Source organism: Camellia sinensis, chromosome 13 (genome assembly GCF_055761805.1).
Source record: "Camellia sinensis isolate YWXY chromosome 13, ASM5576180v1, whole genome shotgun sequence".
Classification (NCBI taxonomy): domain Eukaryota; kingdom Viridiplantae; phylum Streptophyta; class Magnoliopsida; order Ericales; family Theaceae; genus Camellia; species Camellia sinensis.
In genome coordinates, this window is record NC_138973.1 from 63,556,762 (window position 1) to 63,570,918 (window position 14,157).

At 41.1% G+C, this 14,157-nt stretch overlaps 1 pseudogene; it reads left to right on the plus strand.

Moving 5' to 3' along the window:
* Window positions 1–10,377: 10,377 nt before the first annotated feature.
* Window positions 10,378–13,225, plus strand: LOC145805443 (flavonoid 3',5'-hydroxylase CYP75B138-like; annotated as a pseudogene).
* The last annotated feature ends 932 nt before the right edge of the window (window positions 13,226–14,157 follow it).

Below are 14,157 nucleotides of genomic sequence, written 5' to 3' on the forward strand. Positions count from 1 at the left end.
TACCTTTTGCCGACTAAACACAAGTTAGTAGCCAAACGTAGTCATTCGGCGACTAATACATTAGTGGCGGAAAACATACCTTTTGCCGACTAAACACAAGTTAGTAGCCAAAGGTAGTCACTTTCGGCGACCAAAAAAATTTTAGTCGCCAATACTATCGCCGACAGGGTAAAGGCAACAAGCTTAGCGACAAAATATTATGGTCGCTAAATCGTTTCGGCGACTAAATATGTGACTTTTGGCGACCAATATTTTGGTCGCCAAAAGTGACATTTCTTGTAGTGAATATCCATTTTTACAGTGCGAATGTTCCGTGAAGATGGGTGGAGGGTGAAGATGGAAGGCCCATGCCTTATGTTCAAAAGCCCGTTGGGTTTACGTGCTTGCATTTGAATGCAAATCTAAGCAGTATGGTTGGTGTCACGAAGTTGTTTGGAGAAGTGATTATTTTAATTAATTTTTTAATTTTTTATGAAAAGGAGGTATTTTTATCGCTCGACCATAACCACCAAGCAGCAATATACATAGAAGTGAATTAAAGCAATAATGCAAGACACTTCACGCAGTACAACTTCCTACATCGAGGAGACAGTTCCTAAAAGCTAGAAAAGTGATGCATGGCAAAGTATAAAGGTTTTTTGAAGAACATTGACAGGATTTCTAGGAAGTAGTATATGGATTATAGAGATGAATCATCAAAAAAATGCTCTAAATGGTTCGAGAAGTGGGGTACAATATGGGTACACGTGGCAATATTTGGTTGAAAACGCATCACAAATTCAAGATTATGTATCAGTAAACATAGAAAATTTGAAGGCATGACAAAAGGCCTAGTATCGCAATTAACCAATTTGTTCAATCAATCTTTCAATTCAACTTTGGTCCAGAATTTCTATCTTTATCATCAGCTTTGCTCTAATAGCTTAGTTTTCTTTAGCCTACCAATAATTTTCACACTATATATCCATAATCATTACTATTCATTGATGATATTGTTTGTTTTCTTTGTTTACTTTATAATCATTTATGTCAATCATATTAAAACGTTTCACTCTTAATCACGTTTGAATCGCATTTGTTTCTGACACGGTCGCACATACATTTGACCTACAAATTTCTCGTCTCATTTGAGGCATGACATCCTGCAACAACTGTTGAATAATTGGCATCTGAAATATTGTTGCAAACTCACTGTACCTTTATTCCCTACCAAATAATTCATTTTGGAAATAAATGGCAAACGTCTTGGACTTGGTTTCTCAGTGTTCTTTTTTTTCTTCTTTCTTTTTTTTTCTTGAGAAAAAAAAAAAAAAAAAAAAAAAAAAAAAAAAAAAAAAGGAAAGAAAGGAAAAATTATTGGACCACCAATCCTCTGTGGTCCCTTTGAGATTCGATATCACCCACTGACTTCACTTTCATATTTTGTTATTATTGAGATTCTCTTTTGATTTCTTTTTTCAATAACAGCCAAAAACACCAAGTGTTCCCACAACCACAAGAAGTTATGCAATTTGTTTATATGCCCTTTACCCTTTTATTGCTTACATAATTATAATGGGAAAACATGAATGTGGCCATTGTATGAAGCACCATATAGATGTATAGTGATGTCTTCATAAAAGCTTAATAAGATAGAAGTACAGGTAAATTACACATCAATATATCTTTTCAAAAATAATTTTAAATTATTAAAAAAAATTACAAGTATTTATAATTTTTTTTTATTAATCTATAAATATTTTAAATGTCACTGATGTATAATTTTCTCAACAAGTTATTGGGCCATGACTATTCAACCTTCACTTATAATTTCCCACTTCCTAATCAGCTGTCTCTTTGCAAATAAAAATAAATGAATAAATAAATAAAAGGAAATAAGGTATCATATATATATATATATATATATATATATTATTAAAAGTAGCATTTTTTTCATGCGTAAGTGACACATTATAAGGATTTACTTTTTTTTAAAAGAGTTACGTCAACATGTATTTTCTTAATTACATATAAAATTCTACACAAACCCAAATCTTATTTAAATTATACTAATTTTACCTATTTTATAGGGGCACTTTTTTATAAATTCATTTTCACCTACTTATGTTTTCCATTTAGTTCACATTATTTTCTTATATTTCAATAAGTACTATGGGTGACATAGTTACCAAAATACCCCTAATAATATTTATTTTTACAGTGCGAATGTTCCGTGATGTGAATATTCACACCATCAATGTGAATATTCACACTATTAATGTGAATGTTAACATATCAATGTGAACATTCATACGTCAATGCATTACAGGAAATGACACTTTTGGCGACTAAAATATTGGTTGCAACGTTTGGCTACTAAACTTTGGTAAGTCGGTAAAGATTATCTTTTGGCGACTGAAATATTAGCCACTAAAAGTGAACGTTTGGCTACTAAACTTTGGTTAGTCAACAAAAGTTATCTTTTGGCGACTAAAATATTAGTCGCCGAAAGTTCTCCCATAAAACTAAGTTCAACTATTAGAGACTAAAGTTTTAGTCACCAATAGAATTTTTGTCGCAGATAATAATAAATTTTGTGAGTACACATTTTAGTCGGTGGTTTTTTTAGCCAAAAAGTCAAAAAGTCACTAAAAAAACTAAAAAGCCAACAACTCATACCAAAAAGTCAAATATTCTCTTTTCTTTCTACTTTTTGCACATCTTTTCGTAAAAATTCAAAAAGTCATCCCAAACATACTAACTTTTTTTAGCTCATATTTTAGCCAAATAGTCAAAAAGTAACTAAATTAGCATGTTCCCAAACGTAAAATAGTTTAGTTATTGTTACTTTTACTGACTAAAGACTTTAGTCGCCAAGAGCCTCTTAATTTTCATTTCATTAGTTTTTACCACCAAACATTGTAGTCGCCAAAGGATGTCGTGTTTTTCATGACTAAAATATTTAGTCGGCAATAGTTTCTTCCCTTATTTTGATTTGTTTTAGCTACTAACTTGTGGGGAAGTCGTTTTAGGAAATACTCTTCTGATCCTGGGGGACGCTCATGATCCACCGATAGGCACCTGAAAGGAAGTAAACACTCTGGTCGAGGGTGCCGGAATTAGCACTTCGACAGACAAGTCAATCTCTCGTTCTAGATTACTTGTATTCTAAGTTTAAACACCACAATTATCACATACCTTTCTCAGTATGCTATTCCTTTAATTATACTCGTTCCTTAGTGTAGACGCACCCGAACGTCCCGAGAGGGAATCCGGTTTTGTTCATCAGGCTCACTATAGTTCGGACTCAATGTCACGGTCCTGTATCTAATCTCGCAGAGTGCAATGCAAGACCGATGAATCATCAAAGAGTCTAAATCCAGCAAATCGTTTTGAAAATTTGATTTTTAGAAAGAAATGCCAAACATGGACTGCTTTGCCAGATACAGAGTCGCCACCTAAATATTTTATTTTGGGGGAATTTAGGAAACCCTGACTCGTGCCTAAGGCCACGTGTCCGTCATCACCAAAGTTGCCTCGGCTCGGGAACTTGGGTACGATTGGAGAAGGTCACTTCGTGAGCACCCCCGCTCGCCCGATCAAAGATCGACCTCTACTAACCATGATATCGAGTTTTGAAAACATTATGTGCTCTTATTCCTGTTATTTACCCTAGAATTACTATGTGATGCGCACAGCAAAACAAGTATAGACTAAATTGCCTAAGTTGGAACAAAGCATCGCATATCTGTTTGTTTTTTAAAATGGATTGAAGTTTGCTACTCGCAAGTAGGCTAAAACACGGGTTTCGACGAATTATTCCAACTCAATCAACCCAACCTTCACCCACAGGAATTCAGGCAGTTATATCACGTAAGCACATAGCCTCATAGTAAACATGCTATCCTGGCATTTACTTACACACATGCAAGGACGCTAAAGCATAAATACTTACCGAGTACTCCAAGCCAAAATAGAAACTAGTTAGTAATCAATGCATGATCCTAGTTCATGTTAAGATAGCTAATGCAACACATACAAAATGCAACTAAGATAGGCTCGGCTATTCTAAACATGGCATATGAAACGCAACAGATAACATGTATTCAACTTGGAATTGAAATATAATGCAGTTAACATGATGCGCCAAGCCCGGTGCATGCAATATAGATGAATGATGCAAACATGCGAGTATAAGTATGCTAATTGAAACATGCCCTAAACTAACCATCAAAAGCTAGTAAATAAAAGGGAGAAAGTCGTGGGGTTGGAAGACATTCACACACGCACACACACTTATTATAACATTGCCCTCCTCGGAGGGTCCGAATAAATATTACACAACCAAAATGGATAATAACTCACAGCTAATTATTACACAATTCTAGCTAATTAACAAATTAACTAAGTAAGCAATAAACTAGCATGCAAACTATGTAGAATGGATGCCTTAGCTCTGTTCCGAATGATGAGGGATGCATACATACTCGAGTCGCCTTGTCGGGAAATCCATCGCGATGCCCCGATTTGCCTCTGTTTGCAACTGGTCCCAGAACACTGTACAAAACTCCAGAAGGTTGAAACTCCAACATGGGAACCTGCAGGGATACTACCGACCAGTTTTTGTTGCTGGTTTATGGTTTGTTGCAACAGAGAGCAAGAAAGGGGCATGGCAAAGTATTTTCAACATATATGTGCACGACCACTCTCCCCGTCATTGCATAAGCTCTAGGGAGTGTAATCCTCGATTTTCGTGCCACCAATCGCGCATCTCGATGCATGATGGCCGAAGGATCGAATTGCACGACTCGATGTGAAATGAATGCACATATAAGCAAGTAAAGCCAACAACTCTATCATGGATAGTAAAGAGTGTCGGCGACCGAGAATCGAGGCACGTTTCGTCACTTGGAGTACGAAACGTCCCTCGTTTCCCGTGTTTGGGCTAACTCCTACTCCAAACACAATGCAACAAGTAAGGCATGCACAATGCGACTCCTAGCATGCAACCTAAATGCAATGCAACTAAATGATGCAAACATGCAAAAGATGATATGCAAGGGTGCGACTAGCATACGCAATGCTATGAACTAAGAATAGCATACTCAATGCACATGACGCTATATGGCATGCACAATGCACATATGAAGACTATCAATGAGACGATCAAGGCATACACAATGCAATGGTCAATCATGTAACAACATGGACTATATGGCATATACAATACAAGATGGACTTAAACTAAAATGAATGGGCCTCAGCCACACTCAAATTAGTGGCCAAACATGATGAAAATGAAACAACAAAACACATGCAAACATGCGAGATGCAAGGGACCGAACCTAAGGCACTAAATGCAACTCTACCAAAGCATGGCAAGGATGAAATATGGCATGCAACAACACATTTTCCACCTCTGAAATGACATACAAAGTGGCTCTAAATCATGCAAATAGCTCACACAATGCATGCTAGAAGGCTCAAATACTGAAACTAGTTAAGTACATTACACTATAGGTACACAAAGCAATGCTCAAATGGCAAAACCAGCCCCAAACAGACCCTAGGCAGGTCCAAGACAGTAGCAAAATGGTCTAAAATGATGGTTCAAAATGCATAGAAATTAATGAAGCTCATGCAATGGTCCATAAATGAGGCATACAAGCACAACTCTCAAATGCACTTAAGGAGTGAAAAACATGGGAACATGGCAACCTTACATGCTCTGAAATACCATGCACAATGATGCTAAAACATGCAAACACCTCAATATGAGCATGCAATAGGCTTCAAAACTCAAAGCTAGGCAAGGGTATTACACTACAACCATGCATAACAAGCATCATTCGACCATGAGGTAGTGAAGAGGATTTACACTACAAGTATGTGAAGCATTCAAGAGGCCACTAAACCAGAAAAAGTCAGAGGTATGACATGCCAAATAAAGCCCAAAAACCCACTAAAACAATATCAATGCATGCAAGAATGACATGCTCATTTGATAGGCTATGAATGGGATCACTCTACACATGCAAGATGGACACCTAATATGACAAAAACAGCTCTGAACAAAGCTTATGCAGGTCCTAAAACTCACTAAAAAGGGCTAAAACAAGGCTTGGAAGCATGCAAATAAGGGCTCCTTTGTAAGGCCAAAAATGCTAGAAAACAAAACAATGAGAGAGAGGGTCACCCCTCTCTGATTTTAGCCCTCAAAACCACATCCCAACTATTGAAAATCCGTTGGATTTCAGTGGCTAAAGGGCCAAGCAAAGCTCAATACAAAAGCCTTAGGGCATGGCTCAAAACAAGGCAAAATGAAGCATGCAAGGGGGTAGATGACCCCCAATAGAAAAATGATCTTAAACAAACATGTTAAAGACTTCAAAATAAGACTTTTTTCAGTTTATGACAAAGCCCAAATATGCTTGAAAATATAGCTAAGATATGAAGCAAAATAAAGCTAAAAATGGGGAAAAGGTGTGTTACCCTTGTAGCCAAGAACTCCAGCAGCTTCTGGACCAAAACAGCAAACCTTCATCCTCTGAAAATGGCCTCCAAGATGTTTAGAGTGATGGTGGAGGGGTTAGGCTAGGAGGTGGTATGCAATAGGCCAAGAACAAACACTTTCTAAGCCTAAAGTATAGAGATATAGAGAGATATAAGCTTGGAGCCTTCAAACAAAATCTGAACCCTCTACAAGGAAGGAGAGGCCTCCCTATATAGAGAAACAAGTCTAAAGCTTCTCAAAGAAGCTTCAAACCAAGGGCAAACATCCTCCATACACGTGTATGGAGGATCCAATCTGTGCCCTCCAGCTAGCACAGCTGGAATCAACTCACAGAGATAAAACTGAGGGAGGCAAGCCGACCAGTTCAGGGGGTCGGCCGACCACTTACCCTGGTCGGCTGACCAGGTCAAAAGGGTTAGGTGGTCGGCCAGCTACTTTTTGTGGTCGGTCGGAAAGAAAGGTGGTCGGAGGGTGGTCTCCAAGGCCAAAAAGTGGTCGGCTAGTGTCCAAAATGAAGCCCCAGAAGTTAGCTTTCCAATGGAACCAACCTTGCATCAAAATTCCAACTGTGCAAAACGTTATGCATGTTTTGGTGAAGCCGCGCAGATTCGGTCCAACCGGATTGATGCCCTACTTCAACCAACCATATCTCCCTCGTCCGGACTTGGCTTTAGGAGATTCTTCAGTGTAAAATGAAGCCCCAAAAGTCTCCTTTCCAACGGTAATGGCCTCATATCTTAAATCTAAGTGTACAAATGAATAGGCCTGACTCAGCGAGGGCTGCTCGACTCTCTCTTAACGGTTCATGCCCATTTTCTCCTCCAACTAGATTTCTCCCCTTTTCTCCTATTTTCCTCAGCTTCAAACCCCTAAGCAAGGTGTTTTGAAAGATTTTTCAAAGATTCCATCTCTCTTTCATTCATTTCCAATTTGTCCTGGCTCGGTTTACCGAAAAGCACGACATTTAACAAAATGTGAGCCTCGAGACATTGTAAGAACTTTATTTCAAAAATATTTCGAAAGAGAGGGTTTTAAGATCTAAAATCTTTTGATCAAGAAATGGGGTGTGAGATTTGGGTTTGACTCTCCTCATGTCGAAGAAATCGAACCTTTTCCTTGCTCAACTTTCTCCACCAAGTAAACCATCAGTAGTGCCCAAGTCTTAAGGGCGGTCAAAAATGGGGTGTCTACACCTGGGCCTCGGGGCCAGGTCCACTTTTCGCTCATTATGTTCATATTTACTCGGCTCCATAGCTCAGTACCTATTCGGCCCATCTACCCTTTATATTTGGCATTCTGATGGTTCTGGACAGAGCCGGGCAATACCTGTGTTAAAGTATGCCTCCTTTAAAATTTGGCTCCCACAATTACCCCCCAAACACCCTTCTAGCATCAGTTAGTCGGCGTGTTTGGTTCCTGATTTGGGAAAACAGAAATTCGGCGGTTAATCCTCTTCCCGATGCATGTCAGGATGCGTATATGCTTTTCGGTCACTGTAACGCCTTCCCGCCTCATTCGTGCTTCTCTCGCATTTATTATGATTTGAAGTTTAAGTCCCTTCAAACACATACTTTTTCGAATATTTGAACCTTCTGGACCGCCGATCGGTATTTCTTCTCTGACGTGTTTTTTTCAAATCCTCTCCGTCTTCTTCTCGTTCCATTTGCCTCTCATAAGCCTTCTTCTGTTTTCTTTGCAATCCTGCTTTCCATATTTATTTTTTGCTTTAGAATATCCTTGAGTTCTCTCTAGAATGGCTAAGCATTTGAAAGACCTCCTCTCTGAGGGTCGAATTTCTGGGTTCCGAAAACAGTTCTCTATTCCTGATAATGTTCGTCTATCTCTAGTAACAGAGAGCTCCCTGGATTTGGAGAGGGATGACCCAAATACAATCGTGTTCCCTCTCCTGTCCATTGCAGAGAGTGGCGTTCGCTTTCCCCTACATCCATTTCTTAGGGCCGTCCTCCGCCACTGGGATCTGATTCCCTCGCAACTCAACGTGAATTTCTTTCGAATCGTAATGGGAATTATTGAATTGAACCGGCGCCTCAGGATCAACCTAGGCATTCCTACGATTCGACATTGCTACTCCTTAGCCAAATCCTCCGGTCGGCTCGGGCATTACTTTCTCAGGGCCAGGGACATAGACCATCACTTGGTCACAATGCTTGCCAGCTCTGGCAAACAAGTTGATAATGTAATGGTCAATGTTCGGGGCAACTGGGAATTCGGCGAAGGCGAAGATCACCTGAACCCTATTCCCAGACGGAGGGGTGAACCAGGTTGCTGTGTGATTCCTTGTTTGTTGAACTTTCTTTTATTTGGCTTCTTCTCCAAATATAATCCTCCGTTTTTGCAAGCAATAAGTTAAAGAGTGTTCTGACCTCGGCTGACGACGCAGTACTTTCAGACATTAAGACTGCGCTAAAGTATTTTTGCCATCCAAACGTACAGAAACAAGGCAGAGCTACCCATATTCTTCTGAGGTACGAGCCTACCTATACTACGTTCTCGGCCACAGACAACATTCCGATCCCAATCGGCGAACAACACCATACGGCTCTTATCTTCCCAAGCTTCAAGTCCTTGAGACAGATTGGTCTCAAGACTTCCGATTTGGAGCAAGACTTAGAGCCGAAAGTCGAGGTGGTCGCCGAATCAACCATGGAGTTCATTACCGAGGCCGAAGAGGTCGACGAAACTCTGTTATATGAGCGTATAGTTAGGAGAGTCAGCAGTTAGAACAAAATGTCAAGCATGCGTGAGATGGCAGACTTAACGGCCGATTAAAATTAGGGATCTGATTTAGTTAGAAACAAAATGAATTCAAGACTAGTGCTCAGATAAATTGATTCGTGGACCGGCTGGGGCGCTCGAGCCGTATAGATTGATGAATCTACCCTTTCCCTAGCTGGTTCACGAACGTAGAACGCCGAATAGAACGTAATAAATTTTGCACGTAAGAATCGATTCGTGGAATGGCTAGGCACTCGAGCCGTATAGATTGATGAATCTGCCTTTGCCTCAGCTGGTTCATAAACCGAGAACGCCAAATAGAACGTAATAAATTTTGCACGTAAGAATCGATTCGTGGAACGGCTGGGGCACTCGAGCCGTATAGATTGATGAATCTGTCTGTGCCCTAGCTGGTTTACGAATGTAGAACACCGAATAAAACGAAATAAATTTTGCACGCAAGAATCGATTCGTGGAACGGCTGGGGCACTCGAGCCGTATAGATTGATGAATCTGCCCTTGCCCCAGCTGGTTCATGAACCGAGAACGTCGTATATCAGCGGTTGATGGGGCGATTGGGGCTTAGTTCAGTCGCGATTGGGGCGATTGGAACGATTGGGACTGGTACAAGAGGGTACAGGATGGGCTATTGACGCTTCATTATTAATGAGGTAGCCTCGGAGAAGCTGCCCTTGTAGGGAATAAATGGGTGTGTACTTCGTGAACGAGGGTCCTATTTACGTGCTAAATGAGCATCTCAGTCTCGTTCTTTGAGGAAGGCGAAACAAGTGCGAATGTCAAATAAGCTTTTCTTCAACAACAGAGGTCAAGCGAAGACGTTAGCAAAGCTGGGAGGTGCCATGAATCGAAGCGGTGAACCGTCACGCACAGGCAGTAGGTCGTCGAGGGGTCGGGAGAGACACCAATCTCCTCGATGTCAAAGTAGATTGCCTAGGAGGGATAGTCAGCCACAGCATAAGTCTCTTCAATCTCTTCCTGGAAGGGAATCCGACGCAACTCCTCGCCCATTGAGTTTTGCAATCTTCGTGGGTAGCAGACCGATAATAGAGGCAGATTCCATCATTCGAGACCCAAATGTGGCAATCGAGTTTGCTAGATAGATTTTTCTGCCCGAAGTTCAGCAGTCGATGGTAGGCCGTCCGGACTTCGAAGTGTTTCGTAAAGGTGTTCACGGGGCGGTGAGAGGACTTTACACAGCTTATGAGATCGGTATGCGTCTCCGCGCTGCTCGTCGGGACATAGAACAGAGAGACGAACGCATTCAGAAGTTAGAAGCTCGTGTCGAAAAGGCCGAGCGCGAGCTGAGGAGAAACAAGCTTGCGTCACCCCAATCAGTCGTCCCCCCTAACCCGGTTGTCGTAGAGAGGGTTACTCAAAGGCTGATTAGTGATGCGATCGCCGATCGTAATACGGCGAGCATGTTTGCGATCGAGACTGCGAGAAACGTGGCCTATGAAAAGGGCTTTCATGACGGCCGACTGGTCGGGATTCAGAAGACCGAAGAGAAGCTCGCCGAAAAAGTTTGCCGATGTGAGAATCGTGGCTTTAAGCACGGTTGGATCAGGGCATCTCAAGCCACGGAAGCTCTCCGGGGGTCAGGAACTGATTCGGCGCTGCCACTCTACCAACGTAATCATTTTCCGTTTTCTGCTTTTGAAGTCGAGAAGAGTGAGGATGAGGACGACACCGTATAAAAATGCTATGTAATTGTCTAATTGTTGCCTGATTGAATAAAACGTCCTATTTTAAATGTTTCATTCTAATCTACATTCGGCACACACTGTTTGCATATGTTTTCATTGTATAAACATTGTCTGACTCAAGTAGTCATTTAATTCCGAACGGTTACGTGCCAGCTTGTCATGATCCCTCCGCCGATTAGGCTCCGAATTCGGAGACTTGTATCGGTCGGCGTGATGCGTCGATGAGCCTCTGAATTCGGAGGCTTAATTGGCCCAAACGTGCCATGCTCCAGAGGCTTTATTAAAAATACCCCTCACATAGTTCTTCGGGTGTAGGAATTACAAGCAAGGATCCAAGGCCTACAAGTACATAATAAATCCCATTGAATGCATTTCAATAAGACAAGGTGAGATGCTCAAAGATGGATATGAAATGCATCCTTAAAACAAGTTTTACATGACAGGAAAGGATCTCGGCACTTCTTTCAAAATCAAGTCAAAACAAAGCAAAACATGCTGGGAGTTACAACACTGCCTTTTCATCTCGGGAAAACATGCTGGGTACTAACCAGGTCTAGGCCGAGGTGTGTTCCCGACGACCACATTCAAGGAAATGAAGTCTGGGAAAATCTGGGTTTCCCTCTTGAAGAACATGAAGAGCATGAATGCTAAATTCATAACTTCTTTATTCAAAATCTGAGTTTTCATGAGATGAGCTTGAAAACATGGACAGATTTCATGGAAACAAACACAAAAACATGGAACTTGTTACAAACTTTTGGATCAAAATATGGTTTTATCTCAAGAACATAAGAACATCATTTTCTCTTTCTAAAACAAGCTTTAAATCAATGCATGGCTCATGAATCATGCTAGATCGTGCAATGCAATCGGATCAACATAAAGAATAACAAGAGTAAATCAAGATTCTAACCTCAAAACACGAATTAAACGGCTCAAACTCTAAAGATCAAGCTTGGAATCTAGCTCTCTCACTCCAACTTCCTCTCCTCTTCCTAGAGCTTCTCTCTCTACCATGCAAGAGATATGACACAAAATGATATAATTCTAACTCTGCCGGCTGACTTAACCCTCTGCTGGGACATGTGGCAACGGCTGGTTGGATCTTTTCAAAAAGGTGATAGATTGATAAAACAAGAGCATGACAAAGTGTAAGCAACAAGTAAGGTGACATGGGCACTTCGGCGAGTAATGATCCCGGCTAGGACAAAGCTTCGGCAAGTAGGGTCTCAATGATCTCGGCTAGGAAGGACAACACTTGGCCTAGCTGTGCCACACCTTGGCCTAGATGTGCTACACCTCGGTCTAGGTTGTACCAGCCCAGGGACAAGATCACTTTGGTATAACATCTCGGCCTAGATAACATGCATCTCGGCCTTGGTGATGAACACCTCGGTCTAGATAATGACATCTCGGCCAACATGTCAGGGTGAGGGTGGAGGTCAACCAAATTGGTTCCAAGATGGTCCTAGGTGTAAGAAGTTCAAAGGTGTAACCTAGGCTTAAGATGACCTCGGCTAAACTCACACCAAGCAAGGAACAAGGCATACAAGCAACACTTATGCGAAACAAATCAAGGTTTGTAAGTGCAACTTAACAAGACAAGATCATGTAAATACACGCAAACATGACTAGAGTAAAGTGAGGGTTGTTACAATGGTGGTGGGTGGGATAGACACAACCTCCAACACGGTCGAGTTTGCCATGGCTGAGATGCTTAACAAACCAGAAGTGATAAGAAAAGCCCAACAAGAACTAGACACAGTAATTGGCAAAACCAACACATTGGAAGAGCCTGACATTCACAAACTACTCTACTTAAATGTTGTGTTTAAAGAGGTTCTTCGATTGCACCCAGTTCTCCCACTCATGGTGCCTCATTGCCCAAGCGAATCGTGCATTATCAGAGGTTACACAATACCAAAAGGCGCTTGTGTTTTCATCAATGTGTGGGCAATACACAGAGACCCTTCAATTTGGAAAAACCCATCAGACTTCAATCCTGGGAGGTTTTTGAATGGCGAAGGGGATTATAGTGGAAACGACTTCAATTATTTCCCATTTGGGTCGGGAAGAAGAATTTGTGCGGGGAATAGCAATGGCTGAGAGGATGGTTATGTTCTCACTTGCTTCACTTCTACATTCTTTTGATTGGGAATTGCCTAAAGGAGAGAAATTAGACCTCACTAAGAAATTTGGGATTGTGTTAAAGAAGAAAATACCTCTCATTGCTATCCTGACACCAAGGTTACCTCCTACACTTTATCAGTAGACTAGAAATTGTGTATGCATCTAAGTGTGTGTGCTTTGAGGCCTATAATAAACCATGTTGGTATGTAACCCTTTCTTTGTTATATAAGACACAAAATAGATGTTTGTGTAAGTAGTTGGTTTGGGGTGCCAATCTTACTAGTATTGATGCATTTAATTGCATGTTGATGTTGTTGTACAATTCTTATGCATTTATCAACAGCAAAAAAATTTAATCTCCTTTGATTGTGACCATAATGTTAGGATCAAACACACCCAGAAAAATATCTCACACACACAGAGAACACAATATTTACGTGGTTCGGCCCAATGCCTACATCCACGGACAGAAATGAGAATTATCACTAAAATGGAGCAAAAATACAAATACAGAGGAGGAGATGAAACTCACTCAACTCACAGCTCTCACTCTCTAATTTCTGATGATACAAACCCCTCCTCACTCATCTCAATTTATAACCAAGAGAGGAGGAGTAGGTGAAGTGCTAGCCATAATTGGCCAAGGTGGTGCCACCCCCACTATCTTCCATTAGTGAGTTAGTGTTGCCCTCCACCACCTTCTTTTACCACCTAGTGCCACCCACACTATGTGGATGGTGGGCTCTTTACCATGTGGGTAGTGGATGGAGCCAACAATTCTCCCCATCCACGCCCACATGGACAACTGACTTCTCACTTGAAGTCCATCCCGATTAGATGCTTGCAAACTTCCAGTTTGTCTCTGGTGACACCCTTGGTCATCATGTCAGAAGGATTCTTATCTGTGTGGATCTTGATCAGTTCCAATAACTGTTTGTCCATCACTTCGCGTATCCAATGATACCGAACATCAATGTGCTTTGTGCGAGAATGGTACATCGAATTCTTGCTCAGGTCTATGGCACTTTGACTATCACAATGTACCGTGAACTTTTCTTGCTTTAATCCCAACTC